Source organism: Pelodiscus sinensis, chromosome 15, assembly GCF_049634645.1.
Source record: "Pelodiscus sinensis isolate JC-2024 chromosome 15, ASM4963464v1, whole genome shotgun sequence".
Lineage (NCBI taxonomy): Eukaryota > Metazoa > Chordata > Testudines > Trionychidae > Pelodiscus > Pelodiscus sinensis.
The window spans coordinates 40,403,329-40,424,585 of NC_134725.1; the positions used below are offsets into that span (position 1 = coordinate 40,403,329).

The 21,257-nt window shown below is 52.1% G+C and overlaps 1 long non-coding RNA gene across 1 annotated transcript; it reads right to left on the reverse strand.

Annotated features, from left to right (window-relative positions):
* Nucleotides 1-1,169: 1,169 nt before the first annotated feature.
* Nucleotides 1,170-18,471, reverse strand: LOC142818408 (uncharacterized). The gene is made up of 3 exons (XR_012895894.1): nt 18,335-18,471; nt 13,615-13,778; nt 1,170-1,624 (listed from the first exon to the last, which is right to left on the reverse strand). It is a non-coding gene; the product is annotated as an uncharacterized LOC142818408 (long non-coding RNA).
* Nucleotides 18,472-21,257: the final 2,786 nt, after the last annotated feature.

Sequence of the window (21,257 nt, forward strand, 5' to 3'; positions counted from 1 at the left end):
ATGGAGCAGATGATACAGGGAAAATCCAGTTTTGCCCCTGCAGTCCCTGACCTGGTGGCCCCACAGACAACCTGCGGGTGAACACTGGTCTGCACCAGGACATGTGAGAGGCTGGAGTGTACTCAGTAAGGCCAGAATCTCTGATGACTTCAGCTGCTAAAATAAAAGGAGCCTCTAGTGAGCATGTGCAGCATGCACTTTTTCATGGAAGTAACAAAAGGCACCTCCCTGACACAAATGCCACCACCTGCTAAATTTTAGTCTCCTGCTCCACAGCATTGGGTAGCTGGAGCCCATTTTCAACATGTGCATTTTTCCCAGGCCTCCATTTTGAAAATGGCCGAATCATTTGGGCAGAAATTTTCCTAAACATTCAAGCTAAGGCTGACACCAGCAGGAAAAATTTCAGGCCAAAAGCTTAAATTTGGCAAAGTTTTAAGCAACTGACCACCAGGTCATTTAATGGGTGGTGCTACCAGCTCTGCCTGTAATAATTCAAAAAGCAACAGCAATGGAGTTGAGGGCCAGAATTTCCAATATGAGTTCTGACACAAACTCTGAACAAGCAACTAGTCTCATCTGTCTCAATTTTCCACTTGTTTCCCTGCCCCTTTCTGGGGGAGGATAGTGTCAGGATTTATTTCAGCCCCTTGGAAAGAAGTTCTGCACGTGTGCTGCCATTCTTGCATTTCCAATAGCTCTATCCAGAGGATGGCTTGCAAGTCAGGACAGTGCATGGAGCAATTGGTACACCAGAGGCAGGAATGATGTACAGTAAGTACTTGACTCCACCCTCTGGAGAGCTGTGAAAATGGGGTCACTAGAACCCTGTTTATATTTTCCAGGGATTACCGCTTGCAGTTATGTGTCATATAATGCAAACTCCCTGGTTGTCTCCCTAAACTACCAGCACATGAAATACACCGCTCCCAAGTAAAGCAAGAACAGCCTAAAAGGAATCAGGAGTGGAGGTCATATCCTTTTTCTAATGTGAATTAATCTGAGCACTAAATGAGTTCAGACTTAATTGTGAGCATTTTCTGTTAACTAAGCAAGAAATCTTATAATAACACAATAAGGTGCCATTTCACAGCATCCAAATGGAGCAATAAGCCAGTGCCTCATTTGAATGTATTTTTTCACAGTGATTGCTGACACTGCTGCTTTTAATATATTCACATTGGCACAGCCATTTGCATTCAGATGCAATTATGAGTTAGAAACTCCCTCTTCTCTGTGAGCTCCAGAAAGGGAGACTTTCAGCCCAGAGACATGTTACTGTTCATTTTGTGGGGCCTAATTAAAGAGTCTGCCCTGGAGAGAATCGAATCCCTATTGTTACCAAAGGGAGCGTCCTGCAAAGAAACAGATTACATCAAACCACCCTTTACAATTGATTTCCCACAAAACCGTATTGATCAGGAACAGAAACGATTATTTCCTGTGGAAATAGTGATCGTTGTGGTGAGTGTCTGCACAGGAGTGTATTCGAGAATAAGAAACCTCTTGGCCATTCAGACCACAGGGGGCCTGTGTGTGCCTGGTGGCCTTGCAGGCGTCAGGAGTGGCCACACCGTAGATGGAGATGAAGTGGGGGAAGTAATATCTTTTACTGGACCAGCTTCTGTGAATGAGAGAGACAAGTATCAGAAGCATGTAGAGCTCTGCTTCAGGTCCGCAAAATGTACGCAGAGTGTCACAGCGAACTACAGCCTGGAACAGATAGCTTAGCATAAGTAATTAGCACATATTTCAAGGGATCATTCAAGGTGAAGTAGATAGTTAATATCAGAGGATCTGACAACCCTGCTGAGCCCCTGGCAAGGTCAGGGGGGAGCTTGCTTCACACTCCTGGCATGGGTGGAAGGAACAGGGCCAGGGGCCAAAACCACACACACCCCTCAGTCCTCAGTGCTGCCTGGAGCACTCTGCACAGAGCTGCAGTGGCAATCTAAAGGGTAAATGGCTCTGGGAGCCCCAGGCCCTTTTGAATCACTGGGCCTCGGGGCAGTTGCCCTGTTTACCCCCCTGTTGGTGGGCCTGCTTAATATTAACACTGCCCAGCTTCCATTGCTGCCTCTTCCCCCCATGAGGACAGGTATTAAGTGGGTTATTGTTTCTTGTAATAGTCTCGGTGCAGTGCAGGGTTTTTAGTACAGGGGTGATCAGCACCTGGCTCTAGCATTTCAGTTGACCGAGCCCAGGCTGATCAGCCAATCTCCAGAGCTTTACGTGAGTCAGGGGGTCCTCCCTGCGGCTGCACTCTGCGTATGTGTCGCTAGGACTTCTGGGGGCACCTCTTGTGGTTCTCTGGGCTGCAGTAAATTGAACCACTCTGTGTTCTTCCACCATACATTGGAAAAGAACCATAGAGTCATAAAGCTTAAGGCAGGAGACCACTAGATCATCTCATCTGACATCAGTCTATCACAGGCCACCCGCAGCCCCCAGTCACCCATATTCCAAATGCTGCACCCAGATTTAGCAGACGGTATTGCGACCTCAGGAGACTGAACTATGACACTAGACAGGCAGAGGCCTAGAGGGTCCCTGGTTTACCAGTGCCTGAGGCAATGCAGTCTCAAGGTTCTGACTGAGAGATGCCCAGATGTCCTTTGGGACACATTGTGGGAAGCCACTGGACAATTGTCAGCAATCAGCCTGTCTCCTCACTGCACACTGGACAGTCACTAGCCAAGTGAAATAGTACCCAGTCAATAACCCAGAGTCCCAGAAGTGCCAACAAGCCTGGATTTCAAGTACCACCAGACTCATGTGTCAGGATTTTATGTGTGGATGGGACTTGGGAGGGAAGTTGGGGGTGACTCCTCTCTTAGGGACCAGGTTAAGGCTGCAGTAGAGACACATAAGCACATAAGAACATACGAGCGGTTACCCTGGGTCAGACCAAAGGTCCATCTAGCCCAGTGTCCTGTCTGCTGACAGTGGCCAGTGCCAGGTGCCCCCAGAAGGAATGAACAGAACAGGGAATCCTCAAGTGATCCCTCCCCTGTCACCCATTTCCAGACAAACAGAGGCTAGGGACACCATTCCTACCCTTCCTGGCTAACAGCCTTTGATGGACCTAACCTCCATGAATCTATCTAGTTCTTTTTTGAAGCCTGTTAAAGTCCTGGTCTTCACAGCATCCTCTGGCAAGGAGTTCCACGGTTGACTGTGCACTATGAGTATGGCTAGACTACAAGTTTTTGTTGGAAGAGGCTTTTCTGACATTTGGCCCATCTAGACTGGGCCAAATGTTGGGGGAAAAAACTCTTTTGGAAGCCCTCTTCTTCCTCATAGAACAAGGAATACAGGGATTTCAAAAGAGCGCATTTGCATTTCCACAAAAAAAAAGTGGAAGTGCAAATGCATTATCTGGACACAGCATAGTTTTTTCGGGATACTTCCCGAAAAAACCCTCAGTCTAGCCTTACCCTATGTGAAGAAATACTTCCTCTTGTTTGTTTTAAACCTGCTACCTATTCATTTCATTTGGGCTATGTCTAGACTGCAGCCTTCTTTTGGAAGAATCTTTCTCAGGAAGAGATCTTCTGAAAAAACTTCTTCCGAAAGAGAGTGTCCACACTGCCAAAGCACATTGAAAAAGCGATCTTCTTTTTCAAAAGATAGCATCCATACTGAATGGATGCTATTGCGCATGTAACTGTGATTACTATGGATGGAATGGCCACCAGGGCACTTGTGCTTTTTCCTCTTTCCTCTTCTTCCAAAAAAACTCCCTCTTCCCCGTCCACACACACCTTTTTTCAAAAGAGCTCTTTCAGAAAAAGTCTTAATCCTTGTAGAAAGAGGTTTACCAATGTCAGAAAAAACCCTCTGTTCTTTCTATTTTCTTTCAAAAGAATGCGATTACAGTGTGGACAAAAGTGAATGCTTTTTTTGGAAAAATGGCTGTTTTTCAAAAAACCTCTGTAGTGTAGACATACCCTTTGACCTCTTACGTTATAGGAACAAATAAATAACTTTTCCTTACTCACTTTCTCTACATTGGTCATTTTATAGTCCTCTCTCATAGCCCCCTTCGTCTCCTCTTTTTTAAGCTGAAAAGTCCCAGTCTCTATTCATATGGCAGCCGTTCCAAACCACTAATCATTTCGTTGCCCTTTTCTGAACTTTTTCCAGTGCTAAAATATCTGTTTTGAGATGACATGCCCTTAGAGCCTATCACATGCACAGTGGCCTGGAGGCACAAGGCCCTCCTTTCTCTAGTAGCTAACATCAGAGTAAGACACTGAACTGAAGATGCCACTGAAGAGCCATGAGGCCAGCACGGATGGATACAGGTTAGTCAGGCAGCCTCCACACTCAGGATGTTGAGAGTAAAAGAGCAGGTAGGAATGCTGATGATGGCACTTTTAATATATGCCCATTGGAGGGCAGTTTGCATTGGAGGGGGGGCAGATTCTACATTAGCTTTCATCATGATGGATACAGAGGAACTGACCACAGAACATGTGATCACAACTGATTACACTTAAACTGAGCAAACAGAATAAACTCCAAACCAGTAACATACATACTTAGCACTTTAAAAGGGCCAGTTTCCCAAAGCTGAAAACAGTCATGAGCAAATCAGTTAAGAGTAAGTATTTAAAAAGAAAAAAATGTGACTAAAAACTAGAAATTGTTTAAAAACACAATCCCACAACAGAGAAAAAAGGCCACATTGGTACAACACCTACCTGGCTTAGAGAGGGAGGCTATATCTATACTACAGAGCTTTTCCAGGATACCGGAGGTATCCCGGAAAAGCTCTACTGCATCCAAGAAATGTATCTGCTTTTCAGAAAAAATTTCAGAAAAGCAGATGCGTTTTTTTGGCATCCCTGTAAATCTCATTCTACAAGGAAGAAGGGATGTTCTTAAAGAGGGTTTTTTTTCTGATATTTGGCCTTGTGTAGATGGGCAAAAGTCAGAAAAGCCTCTTTCAGAAGAAAAGCAAAAAAAGTATGCCAACTGTGGTTCGTAATTTGCATATCTTTTTCTGACTTTTCTTTGTAGCGTAGACATAGCCAAAGTAAAGGCACCTATAGAAAATTAATGAATATACATACGAAACTGAAGAAAAGAGAATCATATATATAGTAGCCCATTGTCTGTGTCTGTAATGCTGACGTACCCGGCCATGCCCCCTGGCTGTGTGCGTCAGCGCCCCGCCCCCTTCCCCTCCTTCCGTGGCGGTTCGGCCCAGCGCTGCGCTGCTCAGCTGGGCCCTGATAGGGGAGCAAGCAGCAGCAAACAGACGCTTGCCTCCCCGGACCCAGCTGAGTGGCGGACACGTGTGGGGAGCGTGGACCCCAAAGGGCCACTTACCGCCGCTTGCTCCCCTGCTCAGCTGGGCCCGGGGTGGCAAGTGGAGAGCACGGACCCCAAAGGGCCGCTTGGCACCGCTTGTTCCCCCGCTGGAGCCCGGCGGGAGCGTTGCTCAACTGAGCAGCGCAGCACGCCACAGAGCTAGGGGAAGGGGGGAGGGGCGCCATGCAGGGAGGAAAAGGGGGCGGGGCTGACCAGAAGGGGGCCAGGAAGCAGAGCTGGGGAGGGATCGGGGGCTGTGGGGCTGAAAGGGAGGATGGGAGCCCAGAGGAAGGGGAGAGGGAAGCAGTGCTGGGGGGGAGATTCGGGGGCTGTGGGGCTGTAGGGGAGGATGGGGGGCCCCGGAGGAAGGGGGACGGGAAGCAGAGCTGGGGAGGGATCGGGGGCTGTGGGGCTGTAGGGGAGGATGGGGGGCCCCGGAGGAAGGGGGGAGGGAAGCAGAGCTGGGGGGGAGATTCGGGGGCTGTGGGGCTGTAGGGGAGGATGGGGGGCCCCGGAGGAAGGGGGACGGGAAGCAGAGCTGGGGAGGGATCGGGGGCTGTGGGGCTGTAGGGGAGGATGGGGGGCCCCGGAGGAAGAGGGGAGGGAAGCAGAGCTGGGGAGGGATCGGGGGCTGTGGGGCTGTAGGGGAGGATGGGGGGCCCCGGAGGAAGAGGGGAGGGAAGCAGTGCTGGGGGGGAGATTCGGGGGCTGTGGGGCTGAAAGGGAGGATGGGGGGCCCCGGAGGAAGGGGGGAGGGAAGCAGAGCTGGGGGGGAGATTCGGGGGCTGTGGGGCTGTAGGGGAGGATGGGGGGCCCCGGAGGAAGGGGGGAGGGAAGCAGAGCTGGGGGGGAGATTCGGGGGCTGTGGGGCTGTAGGGGAGGATGGGGGGCCCCGGAGGAAGGGGGGAGGGAAGCAGAGCTGGGGGGGAGATTCGGGGGCTGTGGGGCTGTAGGGGAGGATGGGGGGCCCCGGAGGAAGGGGGACGGGAAGCAGAGCTGGGGGGGAGATTCGGGGGCTGTGGGGCTGTAGGGGAGGATGGGGGGCCCCGGAGGAAGGGGGGAGGGAAGCAGAGCTGGGGGGGAGATTCGGGGGCTGTGGGGCTGTAAGGGAGGATGGGGGGCCCCGGAGGAAGAGGGGAGGGAAGCAGTGCTGGGGGGGAGATTCGGGGGCTGTGGGGCTGAAAGGGAGGATGGGGGGCCCCGGAGGAAGGGGGGAGGGAAGCAGAGCTGGGGGGGAGATTCGGGGGCTGTGGGGCTGTAGGGGAGGATGGGGGGCCCCGGAGGAAGGGGGGAGGGAAGCAGAGCTGGGGGGGAGATTCGGGGGCTGTGGGGCTGTAGGGGAGGATGGGGGGCCCCGGAGGAAGAGGGGAGGGAAGCAGTGCTGGGGGGGAGATTCGGGGGCTGTGGGGCTGAAAGGGAGGATGGGGGGCCCCGGAGGAAGGGGGGAGGGAAGCAGAGCTGGGGGGGAGATTCGGGGGCTGTGGGGCTGTAGGGGAGGATGGGGGGCCCCGGAGGAAGGGGGGAGGGAAGCAGAGCTGGGGGGGAGATTCGGGGGCTGTGGGGCTGTAGGGGAGGATGGGGGGCCCCGGAGGAAGAGGGGAGGGAAGCAGAGCTGGGGGGGAGATTCGGGGGCTGTGGGGCTGTAGGGGAGGATGGGGGGCCCCGGAGGAAGGGGGGAGGGAAGCAGTGCTGGGGGGGAGATTCGGGGGCTGTGGGGCTGAAAGGGAGGATGGGGGGCCCCGGAGGAAGGGGGGAGGGAAGCAGAGCTGGGGGGGAGATTCGGGGGCTGTGGGGCTGTAGGGGAGAATGGGGGGCCCCGGAGGAAGAGGGGAGGGAAGCAGAGCTGGGGGGGAGATTCGGGGGCTGTGGGGCTGTAAGGGAGGATGGGGGGCCCCGGAGGAAGGGGGGAGGGAAGCAGAGCTGGGGGGGAGATTCGGGGGCTGTGGGGCTGTAGGGGAGGATGGGGGGCCCCGGAGGAAGAGGGGAGGGAAGCAGTGCTGGGGGGGAGATTCGGGGGCTGTGGGGCTGTAGGGGAGGATGGGGGGCCCCGGAGGAAGAGGGGAGGGAAGCAGTGCTGGGGGGGAGATTCGGGGGCTGTGGGGCTGTAGAGGAGGATGGGGGGCCCCGGAGGAAGGGGGGAGGGAAGCAGTGCTGGGGGGGAGATTCGGGGGCTGTGGGGCTGTAGGGGAGGATGGGGGGCCCCGGAGGAAGAGGGGAGGGAAGCAGAGCTGGGGGGGAGATTCGGGGGCTGTGGGGCTGTAGGGGAGGATGGGGGGCCCCGGAGGAAGGGGGGAGGGAAGCAGTGCTGGGGGGGAGATTCGGGGGCTGTGGGGCTGTAGGGGAGGATGGGGGGCCCCGGAGGAAGAGGGGAGGGAAGCAGTGCTGGGGGGAGATTCGGGGGCTGTGGGGCTGTAGGGGAGGATGGGGGGCCCCGGAGGAAGAGGGGAGGGAAGCAGTGCTGGGGGGGAGATTCGGGGGCTGTGGGGCTGTAGGGGAGGATGGGGGGCCCCGGAGGAAGGGGGGAGGGAAGCAGTGCTGGGGGGGAGATTCGGGGGCTGTGGGGCTGTAGGGGAGGATGGGGGGCCCCGGAGGAAGGGGGGAGGGAAGCAGTGCTGGGGGGGAGATTCGGGGGCTGTGGGGCTGTAGGGGAGGATGGGGGGCCCCGGAGGAAGGGGGGAGGGAAGCAGTGCTGGGGGGGAGATTCGGGGGCTGTGGGGCTGTAGGGGAGGATGGGGGGCCCCGGAGGAAGGGGGGAGGGAAGCAGTGCTGGGGGGGAGATTCGGGGGCTGTGGGGCTGTAGGGGAGGATGGGGGGCCCCGGAGGAAGGGGGGAGGGAAGCAGAGCTGGGGGGGAGATTCGGGGGCTGTGGGGCTGTAGGGGAGGATGGGGGGCCCCGGAGGAAGGGGGGAGGGAAGCAGAGCTGGGGGGGAGATTCAGGGGCTGTGGGGCTGTAGAGGAGGATGGGGGGCCCCGGAGGAAGAGGGGAGGGAAGCAGTGCTGGGGGGGAGATTCGGGGGCTGTGGGGCTGTAGGGGACGATGGGGGGCCCCGGAGGAAGGGGGGAGGGAAGCAGAGCTGGGGGGGAGATTCAGGGGCTGTGGGGCTGTAGAGGAGGATGGGGGGCCCCGGAGGAAGAGGGGAGGGAAGCAGAACTGGGGGGGAGATTCGGGGGCTGTGGGGCTGTAGGGGAGGATGGGGGGCCCCGGAGGAAGAGGGGAGGGAAGCAGAGCTGGGGGGGAGATTCGGGGGCTGTGGGGCTGTAGAGGAGGATGGGGGGCCCCGGAGGAAGAGGGGAGGGAAGCAGAGCTGGGGGGGAGATTCGGGGGCTGTGGGGCTGTAGGGGAGGATGGGGGGCCCCGGAGGAAGGGGGGAGGGAAGCAGAGCTGGGGGGGAGATTCGGGGGCTGTGGGGCTGTAGGGGAGGATGGGGGGCCCCGGAGGAAGAGGGGAGGGAAGCAGAACTGGGGGGGAGATTCGGGGGCTGTGGGGCTGTAGGGGAGGATGGGGGGCCCCGGAGGAAGAGGGGAGGGAAGCAGAGCTGGGGGGGAGATTCGGGGGCTGTGGGGCTGTAGAGGAGGATGGGGGGCCCCGGAGGAAGAGGGGAGGGAAGCAGAGCTGGGGGGGAGATTCGGGGGCTGTGGGGCTGTAGGGGAGGATGGGGGGCCCCGGAGGAAGGGGGGAGGGAAGCAGTGCTGGCCAGAGGGGAAGGCAGGGATTGTCCAGGGGGGCCATCATGGTGCTGGATGAGAGGAGGGGATGGGAAGCAGACCTGTTGGGGGGGGGTGCAGCCACTGGCCACAGCCAGACCCCAAATGGCCACTTGCCACCGCTTGCTCCCCGGCCACGGCCCAGCTGAGCGCGCAACACTCAGTCGAGCCGCCACGGAGGGAGGGGAAGGGGGCGGGGGAGTGAAGTACATGGCCAGGGGGCGGGGCCGTGTACATCACCACCCTCTTCCCCTCCCGCTGTGGCACTCAGCTGAGTGCTGCGCCCCTCAGCCAAGTTGCCAGGGGAGCCAGCAGCGCAAGGGGCCATTTGGGCTCTCCCGGGGTGGGAGTGGAAGGGAGGGCAGTGACGTACACGGCCCCAACCCCTGGCCATGTACGTCACCGCCCCGTTCCCCTCCCTCGCGGCAGCCTGGTGGGAGGGAAGGGGAAGGTGGACAGGGAAAGATGGAGGGGAGGGAGAGGCAGGAGGAGGAGGAGAAGAGAAAGGGAGAGTGAGAGGCAGGAGGGGGAGAAGAGAAAGAGACAGAGAGAGAGGCAGGAGGTGGAGGAGAGCTGAGATGGGGGGAGGCAGTAGGAGGAGAGAGAGAGAGACAGAGCGAGAGAGCTCAGGAAAGACCTGAAAATCCCGATTTATGACAGGCTAATTGGCTAGTTTGTTAATAAGGCCCATGGATCAGAACCTAGGAATTGTAGAAGGAATGGAAAAAGGAAGCAAAAGATGAGGAGGAAGACTCTCTGGTCAACAGAGCTAAGGAATATACGTTTTTAAAAGAATATTAGGAACAAAAAGAATTTTAACAGTGTTCTTGATTAAATGGTATACTTGTCAATAATAATGCAGAAAAGATAGAAGTATTCAATAAATATTTCTGGTCTGTGGGAAAAAGATGGGTGACAAAGTCATATCATATGATGATGATGACATGTTTGCCATTTCAACAGTAACTCAGAAGGATGTTAAACAGTAGTTAATAACGTTAGACATTTTCAAATGCAGAGGTCTGGATAATTTGCAACCAAGAGTTTTCAAAGAACTGGCTAAAACACTCTCCAGGCCAGTGGTTCCCAAACTTTTTGGCATCACTCCCCCTTTTTGATTTTTGAGAAACCCTCAAGCGGGGGCAGGTGACGATTTTTCGGGGCCTAAGGCAGCCCAATTTCTCGGGGCCCCCCCTTTGACATGGTGCATGTGCGATAGCGCCACGGCGCATGCGCGGGGCTTCTTGAAGTGCGGGGCCCAGGGAGGCCGCCCCGCTCGCCCTGCCCTATATCCGCCCCTGTCCTCAGGCTCCCCCTCCCTCCTAGCAACAAAACTTGTTGGGCAAAAAAAAAAGGAACTGACCAGGGCCGAAAAACAAAAATAGCAAGGGGATTGGTGGGGGGCTGAGTCGCCTTGCGCCCCCCCTCTGGAATTCCAGCACGCCCCCCAGTTTGGGATCCCATGCTCTAGGCCATTAATGCTGATGGGTCTTCGAGGACTGGAGAAGTCCCAGACGACTGGAAAACAGCTCCTGTTGTTCCAATAATTTGAAAGGGTAAATTGGGCAACCTGTGCAATTGTAAGCCTGTCAGCCTAGCATCAATTCCAGGCAAAATAATGATACGAGTGATACAGATTTAAATTAATAAAAAATAAAGACTATACTCCATGCTATTCAAAATGTGTCTATGGAAAATAGAGCCTGTCATACTAATTTTACAGTACAATTTTTTGCAATTAGTTTCAGTCAACTGGAAATTGCAATTTTTGGTGAATCAGATTTTTGTCCAAAATATTTTACCCCATTCTAGTCTCCACTGCTAATTAAACTCATTCCTATTTGGGGGCAAATAAAGTTTTAAGTCAGTGTTATCTGAGAGGCCTTGTGTTAGAAGGAACAGCAGAGTCACTTCCTCTGGCTTTTTTGAGGGGCAGCTGGACTAGGTGGCATCTCATTCTGTGTGCTGTCCTAGGAGCAATCACAAAGGAAATAATGCCTGATAAAGTGTTTGCATTTGGAAAAACCTGCTATTAATGTCTCACAACATAAACCATTCCCATCACTGCCTTCATCACGGAGTTTTATTTATTTGCTTTAATTTACAAAGGTGTTCCAGGAACTTCTACAACCTGCAAGGAAAACTGCAAACGACAATTTGAATCTACTGCTTAGAAACTAGAACCCTCCCCATATCCAACTATCTCCTTCCCTCATTCTGTGCCCTAAATGAGTACAATAAAGGCCCAGCAACTGCAAGAAAAGGTGACTGCTGCTGTTTAAGATAGTCAGATAGTCATAGCTTTCTAGGCAAGATGAGTCCAATCCCACACTGGCAGAGGTATTCTGGTACTTGCACGTTCAGGGTGACACTAAACTGGGAGGGGTTGCAAGCACCTTGGTATATAGTATTAAAATACAAGTTTGATAAACAGGAGAATTAGTCTGAAAACAACATGATGAAATTCAATAAAGGCAAGTGCAAAGCACTTTCATTAGGAAGGAAAAAACCAATGCACAGCTACAAAATGAAGTGTTCCTGTCTAGGCAGTAGTACTTCAGAGAAGGATTTAAGGGTTATAATAGAGCATAAAAATTGAATGTAAGTCAACAATGCAGTCGCAAAAAACGGGAATAAAATTCAGAATGTATTAACAGGAGTGATGTATCTAAGACAGGTAGGGCACTGTAATTGTAGCACTGTAGCCAAACTTTAAGAAAAATGTGGATAAATTGGAGAGAGGCCAGAGGAGAGCAGCAAAAATGAGCACAGGTTTGGAAACCCTAGCCTATGAGGGAAGGTTAACAACACACTGCCTGTTAATTCTGAGAAAAGAAGATGGAGAGGGGACCCGTGTACATTCTTCCAATATGGTATAAGGGCTCTTGTAAAAAGCACTGGGATCATCTGTTCTCCATGTCCACTGAAAGTAGAACAAGAAGTCATGGGCTTAATCTGCAGCAACTGAGATTTAGGTTTGGTAGTAGGAAAAGTTTTCTCAGACTAATGGTAGTTAACTACTGGAACAGGCTTCAAAGAGAGGTTATGGAATCCCTATCACTGGAGGGTTTTCAGAACAGGCTGGACAAACGCCTATCAGGGATGGCCTAGACTTACTTGATCCTGCCTTTGCACAGGGGCTGGACTTGGTGACCTCTCAAGGGCCCTTCCAGCACCACTCAACTCCCATTTAAAGGGAAGATTCCTCAGCCAACATGTGAGGAACAAGGCTTTGTCCGACACTCTGAGCAAGGGGTAACTTTCACCCTGAGCACTTCAAACTGCCCCGTTCTGTGCGCTGTCTATTTGCCTGTGCGAGTCACCTCCCTGACTAGGTGGGAGAGGCCATGGCAAGGGGAGGGAGAGAAGACAGTAATTGCTACAGCCCTAGAGCTCTAATAAAGAGTTACATGTAGATTCCTTCCTTCTGAGGGGCGGGAGCTTTGGGTCACAGTTTACACCAGCGTATATCGAATTAACCTCAGAGGAAAAGGTTAAACTATCAATCACGAATGGTAGTTTAAAGTACTGCATTCGCCGTGATGTATGGCAGTGGCAGGCACATCAGAAACTAGGCAAAAGGCAGCTTAAAAGTAACTGGAGATAATGGCTTGGCTTCTTATGGAGATGGATGGGCAGCATGTTACCTTTAATATGCTGCGTAAATGAGAGCCCGGCGTGGAAAGACGGTGTCCCAATGTAAAGCAATTTCCCCTGTTCAAACAACCTTTAAGTGGGAGCCTCCTGTTTAAGATTCATCAGCAGGAGCTGCTCTGGCAGGGCTGCCCTTGGCAAGTAGCACGGTGCTGACAGGGGAGGGGAAGGGGACATGCAGGTGACAGGCCTGCCAGATACATGTTGTAGAGGACATAACAAACCAGAGTCTGGGAAACACTGCGGGGGCTAGCACGAGCACAGGGCAGTCCGTGGTGCTGGCCCTGAAAGGAGGCCGCTCTCACACAAGAGTTTCCATGAGCTGCGCGTGTGGAGGACAGCAGCGCTGCAATTGGAAGCCATCTAGCCCAGACTGTTTACATGGCAATCCCGCGCTGCATTTCCCTCCTGGAAAGGAAGTGGCGCAAGGAGGGGGATGCGGGAAAGCAGCAGGGCATCTCCCCTCAGGAGCACAGAGGAAGCCTCACATTTGGGACCAGAGACAGGCGAGAAGGGGGGTGCAAGAGGGACAGGTGCTAAGGGGACCAGCAATTCAAAGGGGCCCAGGCCTCCAGCCGCTGCTGCTGCTACTACTGTGGCAGGGGTGGCAGTCAGAGCCCCAGGCTCTTTGAATCGCCGCTGAAAAGCCCCATGTGGCGCATTCCATGAGGCTCTGAGGACTGGGAGGGGGCTCGCGTCCCTGACCCCTCTTCCTCAGGCCCCGCCTCTTCCCAGAGCACAGAGCTGGCCCCCCACCCTCCCCCCCGCCCTTCCCTAGGAGCCCACAAAGGCTGTTGGCTGCCCTAGGCAGCGAACCCAGACTGATGGGTGTCTTCCCTTTGAACTCAGAATGAGCGGCAGACTCTCCGGCCAGGGGCTAGAAGCTACGTACCCCACATGTTCAAATCTCCAGGTAGTTGGAACTGCCATACTCACACGCACCCCTTGTGGTCCTTGGCCATTGACGTCAAATCATTGTGCTTCTGCCATCCAGACACGCTGCCCGCTGCCTTCCTCTCCCACAGCCGCTGCACAGCAAAAGTGTCTCACTAGTTCCTCGACAAAGCAGGCACACACACTCACTTCCGATGCTGTGACTCCTGCAGATGCACAGAGATGGAAGAGCCCAGTCCAGACTCTGGGATCTTTTATGGCCACTGTGGCACCACTGCGGTTAGCAAGACTGGCCAAAAACCAGAGGCGTAGCGAGGGTGTTATGCGCCCAGGGGAAAAAGCAAAATTTGTGTGCCCCCCTCGCCCGCCACCACATGACAAGGCCCCAAACCTGGTGCACAGCTGAGCCCGACCCTGGGTGGAGGGGGGAGCTTGTACCGAGTCTTCCCCCACCCTCTCCAGTTTGGGGTGGGCACTATCCAGCTGTTGAAGAGAGAGAAGGGTGGGACTTGGGGCTCAGAGGCAGAAAGGAGGCTTCAGCAGGTGGTGGTGGGCGAAGGAGGAGCAAGCGAGCCGAGGTATGATAGGGGGAGCAGAGGGGCAATCACCCACCTCCTTTGTAATGTCAGTGAATGTAAGAGATGGACTTACCTCTTAAAATAACACACAGAAAAAACTTGTAAATAAAACTAACACACAACACAAGAATCACCCTCGCTTTCTTGAAGGCACTTGAAGCAATAAGTAGCCTAAGGCTGAGGGTACACTGCAAGCGTGGCTTTCTGTTTGCCACGAGGACTTTTTCCTTCAGGCTGCTATGAGATTCTATCCTTAAGTAAAGGAGAGACGTCTCTCTGAGCTGCTCTTCCAAATTTCACACAAGCCATTAACTGAAGCCATAGATATCAAGATTCAAGGCCAGCCTTGCCTTTGGCAGACTGCCTCGCCAGGTATTCACAATCTCAATGTCCAAACATGTACAAGACTTTTAGTTGAGAAATCCATGTTTAATCCCAAGTCCCTGCTATGGCTGGGAGGTGTGGGTGACCTATAGAAAATACCAGCATTTTCTTTGGAAAATCCACAACAAAACGTGGGGGGATCGATCACCTTGATAATGCCAACTCCTTTAGAATTGAGGCTCTGATTATCCAGCACCAGCTGAGGAAGAGCGGGCACTGTGTGCACGTCTGATATATTTTAACCAAAACTGCTACCTGCCCAACTTGCCAAAGGAGAAAGGAAACAGGGAGGCCAAAAGGAATGGTTTGAGCAGTGTTTCTCAACCTTTTTTTATAAAGTACCCCTTTTAAAAAAAGTATAAGTACCCCCAGTACCTACAGTTTTCAGACACACAATTTTTTCTACCATTGCAACGTATTTGTTTAAACAACTTCATGATATCCCCATCAGTCCTTACAAGATACACTGCCCATGGAGGTCAATGGGGCTGGGCTACTTTATATGTAAAGGTACTGAGAAATGTATATGTCAATATCATGATGTAAATAATACTAAATAATAATTGCCAAATGAGACCACTTCCCAACCTGCTTACCAAGGGCCTCATACAATTTAAATTATAAGATAGGATAATCTGTTGATATGACCCAAAAAGATCCAGATAACATTTAGACACCCTTCAAACATATAAGGGACCAATCATAAAAGCCCCACTGCCTGGTAGAGGCAATCTTTGAAGAAAATTGGAGAGACTTTGAATTTACTTTTTCTGACAGCAGTGCTTTCTCTCACTGAATGTGGGGTCTTCAGCACAGGTTTCACTTGATGTGTCAGAATAACTAAAATGTGTTGTCACAGCTAACTCTATTCAGGTCAAAGCAACGTGCACCCCAAAGACAGAAGAACAAATCACTCTAAACTGGAAGTCAAAACATCTCACCTCTTCACAGAGCTCATGAAGAATCTTGTTCACCCAGAGACACAAGTCATGACAACGCTCTCTGAAGAGAGACAAAACATCCCATCTCTCTGTGGACATACCAAGGCTGTGTTTACACTGGCATGATTTTGCGCAAATACTTTTAACGGAAAAGTTTTTTGGTTAAAAGTATTTGCGCTAGAGAGCGTCTACACTGGCATGTCCTTTTGCACAAAAGCATCCGTGCCAGTGTAGATGCTCTCTTGCGCAAGAAAGCTCTGATGGGCATTTTAGCCATCGGGATTTCTTGTGCAAGAAAATAATGTTGCCTGTCTACACTGCGCAAGAATACTTGCATAAGAGGGCTTATCCCTGAGCAGGAGCGTCAGAGCATTTGCACAGAAAGCACTGATTTTGTACATTAGAACGTCAGTGTTCTTGCGCAAATACCCGCAGCCAGTGTAGACAGGCAGCAAGATTTTGCGCAAAATCTTCCAATGTAGGCACAGCCCAAGTGTTTTCATGTGGCATCTTACCATGCTGCTTAAATCAACTGCTTGGATGAAGAAGACTCACAAGGAGTCTGTCCATCATCCACACTGGAGCAACATGGTGATTTCACCTCAGTGGCAACAGACCTGATCCCTCTTTGGGCTCTTGTGGAGCAACAGGGAGCCTGCAGCGGTCTCTTGGGGAGAGAGGCCAGGGGGTGCCTCTATTCCAGTGGTTCTCAAGCTTTTTGGCCCATGGACCACGTCTCAATGTAAACCTTTCCGCAGCCTGCCAGTTGCTAATGGAAACTCACCTTTGATTACACAATTATGCCCAAGCCATTTTTCTAGTGCTGCAGCTGGGGAGAATGGTTTAATTTTAATTAAACAAATTAAATGTTTTAACTTTCTCATGTTAGTTTATCAAATTCCATTTTAAATAAAGTAAAATATTAATTTATGTCCAGTACAAAAGGTTTCAATGTTTTCTTTACTTATGGCAGGGGTAGGCAACCTTTTTTGGGTCAAGGGCCACTGACCCACAGAAAAATCAGATGGGGACCATACAAGTGAGAAAAAAATTCCTCTCAAAACCCCAACCCCCACTTTGGTGGCCCCAACTCAGACACCTCACTCCTCTGGCATTCCAGCCCCAAGGGGTGAGAGGAAGGGACGGGGAGGACTGAGGTTCAGGGCTTTCCATAGGCTAGGGGGTTCAGTGTGTGTGAGAGGGCTGCCAATGAGTGGGATAGGGATGGAGTGCAGGATCTGGGAGGCAGGTGAAGGGCGGAAGGGGGCAAAGTTGTGAGGCTGGGTGGTAGGTAGGATGCAGAAGCAGGCTGGATGTAGGATGTCTGGCCAGAGGGAGGGGGCAGGAGCAGATTAGGGGTAAGGTGTCTGGCTAGGATGGAGGGTGCAAGGAGGGGACTTGGGTAGGAGTTGGACCTCCCTGATCTGGCACCCTCTGGACCTGAATGGTCCCAGATGAGGGATTTTTTGGACCAGGGGAGGTCATTTCAGGGCTCCTGGTGCTGCTCCCTTCCCACTAGGATTCTTTGCGCCTCCATCCCCTGCAACCTAGATGAGCTGTCCACCCCTGCTGGTTCCCTGCACCTCCCCCCAAACCATCTCTCACACTCCAAGGGAGTGCAGCCCACCAGTTCCCTGCAGCCCCTCCCAGCCCAGCTGAGCTGTTCCCTATGCCTTCCCCCATCCACCTCAGCCCAGTTGAGCCCCGCACTGGTTCCCTGCACGCCTCCCCCACAGCACAGCTGAGCCCTGTTTCCCTGCACCTCCTCCAAGCCCCGCAGAACTGCTGAGCCCAATGCTGATTTCCTGCCCTTCCCTCCCTCTCTCCGTCCCCTTGAGTCCAGCCCCGGGTTTCCAGCACCTTCCTCCTCCTGCAGCCCAGCTGAGCCCAGCACCCCACACCTCCCCACTCCCGCAGCTCAGCACCCCACACCTCTTCATTCCTGCAGCCCAGCCAGGTGCCCCCCTAGCATGGCGCCTGGGGGCAACTGCCCCCTCCTGTTCCTCCCTCGCTATGCCTCTGCCAGAAGCCATCCCCTTTTCAAGTGAATCTCAATCACTAGCTCTGAACGACCCACCTCACATTCAGAGGGGTAGCCATGTTAGCCTGTAGGCCTGTCAGCGCCCGGCTAGTCCTGTGGCCTACTGTAGTGCAGTGCTGCCTTCTAGATCGCTATAGCCAGAGTCTCTTTTAATAGAGCTCCAGTCAATCATTGTCCCCCACCTGGTAAGTCATTCAGTTAGCCCAAAACTAGTCCCTCAGTGTCAATCGAGGCTGTAATGCATGGAACATATCCCTTGGAGCACGTGCTGAGTGAATTAGCAATGCCCTTCCCCTGGGCTAGGCCTCCTGGAGCTCTACAACCCCTGGGTTCACACAGAGATCAAGAGTCTGAGGCGAAGGGACTGGCCCCAGTCAGACAGTGCGAGAATGCAAGAGCCCATTCAAATCACTAACAGACTGTACTGAGTCAGACCCTTTCCAGACCAGTTCTCAAGGGGGGAACACAATCCACAGTGGGGACTGTGGGCCGACAGCAATGGGAGTAACAGTGATCATCATACATCGGTGCAAAGCAAGTGCACAACACTGCCCCGTGAGAACGCTCCACACACACAGCTGGCTGTGTGCCACGTTCACTTTGCACAGCTGAGAATGAGATCCCAGAGAATCCAGCCCTATAACAGCCGTAGTTCCAATTTACGGTGCCCTCGTCTTCACTGTGGAAGGAGAAGTCTCCTGTGATCTCTGAGTGGAGCAGTCCAACTTGGTGTGGACTCACAACTGCTTTGGCAGGAGCTCCCATCAGACTGGTGCAATGCTAAGGGAAGCTGATTTTTTGTGTAGCATCTGGCTCACCTGCGTTTGCAGCCACGACTGGGTCAGTACAAGTGTCTCCTGCACCTCTCCAGCTGGCACATCTGGCAGAAACTCCTGGGGCCATTACAAAGTCATCTGGGCAACTCCCTTTAAACTTCATTCTCTGGGTTGCTGCTGAAACAAAGGGCAGGAAGAACAACCAGGAAAGGGGAATGTAAGTTGTTTGGAAAGCCTCAAAGAGGCCAAGGAACATCCAGAGCTAAGCACTGTGTTCGCTTACTGTGATGCTATATCCAGCACAGTGCACCCAGACCTCCTCATCCCCAGTTTCCTTCGGTACCACAGGAATCAGCCCAACAGAAAAGCAGCCTTGGACTGATCCAGCCTGGCTTTGGCTGATTTGAATGGATCTATTCGTGCTCTTTCAGTGTTGTGTCGTGTGAGTTTGTTCTTTGGTCATCTTATGCCCCCCACCCCCAAAGCTTTACAGCATATGGGGAAAGAAGCGCTCCTGGACTATCTGTTTAGATCTGGGCTTATTTTCAGCTGAGCTGGGATCAGATCCACGCCCTGTGTGCTTTGAGTCTAAAAAACCTTGACTGAGGCTACCTAGCTTGCTATGCTTCTGGAGCAGCAGAAAAGGTCAGAGAGAGACTTCTGAAATAAAAATGTCTCCATCTCAGCTGAGAAAAAGCACAGATGGGTGAGCAAAGTTTAGAAAAGGGAAAGAATTGAGCAAGCAAGCAATACTGTGAGAGGCTGATAAGAGAAGCTCTAACAGGAGAATAGGGGAGCCTTGTCTATCTCCCTATTAAAGGCTATTCTTACAAGGTTTTTTTTTTTCCTTTTCATTAATACGCAGGGTGAATAGAACATTGAATAAAAATCAGTACTTACTGCACAATTGTAGGATTGAAAGGTAACTGTCAACAGAAGGATTGGGGTGACAAAAGGGGCCATTTCAGTGCTTAGCAAATGATTTTCGGCTTGTCATTTCAATAGGCCGTGTTTTTCAGAGATTGTGTTTTTTTGAATAGCGTTTATTACCATGCTTTTTAAAAATTTCATGTTGTCTCTTTGCAGGCACCATTCATTTGCAGATGCAGTATTCCTTTTTGGTTGTCAGAGGGATACTGCTTTAGAAAAATAAAGTACACTCGTCCGATTAGAAAAGGGATTCTCTTGTGAAGCTAATGGCCAAAAGGGAAACCATTTGGGGCAGCTCCCACCTTCGTGCCAGGCTGACCCAGTTTCTCCCACTGTTCTTTATTCATGATCACAGGGACCAACAGTTCCCTCACTTTCCAAATCCTGGTGTGATGTTGAGTTAGATAAACTTTTTGTTAACATAAAGATCATTTTCCTGATAGCATGAAATTTGCAACACAAGATGCTCAACCCAAATATCAAATAGAACCTCTTGTGTGTAGGAAAGAGACAGGAGATATATTCTGCAGTCTTCACTCAGGAAAACCCAACTGACCTCTGGGAGAGGGGAAGGTGCCTGCAGGAATGAACTTTTCCTATGGGGGGGGGAGGGTATTAACAGAGTGTGTGTTGCCCACACAAGTGGATAAGCAAAGTAACACAATTTTATAGTTATGTAGGCTAATGAAAATCTTTGAAAATCTGTTCTGGTTTAATGGATTTGTTGATGTTCATTGGTTCATAATTGCTCAGCGTTTCAGTACTTGCAGGGGTGGTTAAAAGGCTTGCATTCGGTTTTCATCTCAATTCAGCAAAACTCTCTGTGCCTGGCACCCTGGGTTCCTAAGCAGAGAGTAATCTAGAATTAGTGAGAAATAGATTTCATGGCTATAAGTCACTTTATAGTGGGCAGGTCTTGAACTCTGATCCTTTGTAAATCGAACCACTTGTGAAAAAAAGAAAGGGCTTTAATCCTTTTAAACTGCCATCGCACATCACTAGCCAGGGCCCTGGAGAAGTGATTTAAATGGCATTGAATAAGGTCGTTCAAAACAGCCCGAAATCTGTTAAGAGGCTGGTGTCTACGAAGGGAATGGAAGCAGGGAAAAAAGTTAATTAAAAATATTGATGAGTCTGCCAAAGAGAATCATTGCCTCCAAGCCCCTGGAAATCACCCAGAGCCCGCCCAGGGCTCCTCCACTAGCCGAAGCAGTAGTGAGGGAGACAGACCCAAGGCCAGTCAGGTGGCTGGGGGGGGGGAGATGTGAGGGAGGCAAAAGGCTTTTATGGAATTTTTTCTGGGTGCCAACAGAGGGTGGGCTAGACCGATGGCTCCATTGGCCAGCAAACCCACCAGCAGCAGCATGCCCAGCTTGGCCTGAGGCCCAGCACTGCTCCCTGTCACACCCCTGGCCATGCCCCCAGAGTGAGAGCTGTCCGTATTTGGAATATAACCTCCCACTGCTCCATTCCGAGACCTCTGAAGGGCTGAAGACCCACGACAAGAAATAGTCTGCGATTCACCGGGGAAGGTGGCTGCCTCCTAGCTTCCTGGGCAGCCGCTAGGAAAGATGGTGCTCATTCTGTGGGTTAGATTGCATACAAGTGTATGGGTTACAGCGGGGCGGCCAGTTTATGTCTTTCTTTCTGGTTTTGCTCCCCTTCCCACCCCCCCCACCAATATAGTTTGCTTAACCGTACTTTCATAAGCCAGTATCTTGTTTATTTTAAATTCCTCCCCTACAGTCTCTAGCCTCCCCCAGCCTATTCTGCCTTGCCTTGCTAGTCTAGTCTGTAGAGATTCCTTTACTGTGCTTCCCATCTCGATATCTTCTCACACCCCGAAGGCTGCTCTCCCTAGCTGCTCATCTTGCTCTATGGATGGAAGTTGATATATATCTCTGCCTTGGTGCCCTCTTTTTATTCAGTGGACAGTTATAACCAGGATGCGTATGGTGGTCTGGATTGGTTTTTCTTCTTGCTCCGTTGCCAGATTTCTTCTTGCTCCGTTACCAGCTGCTGATGCTGCGCTCTC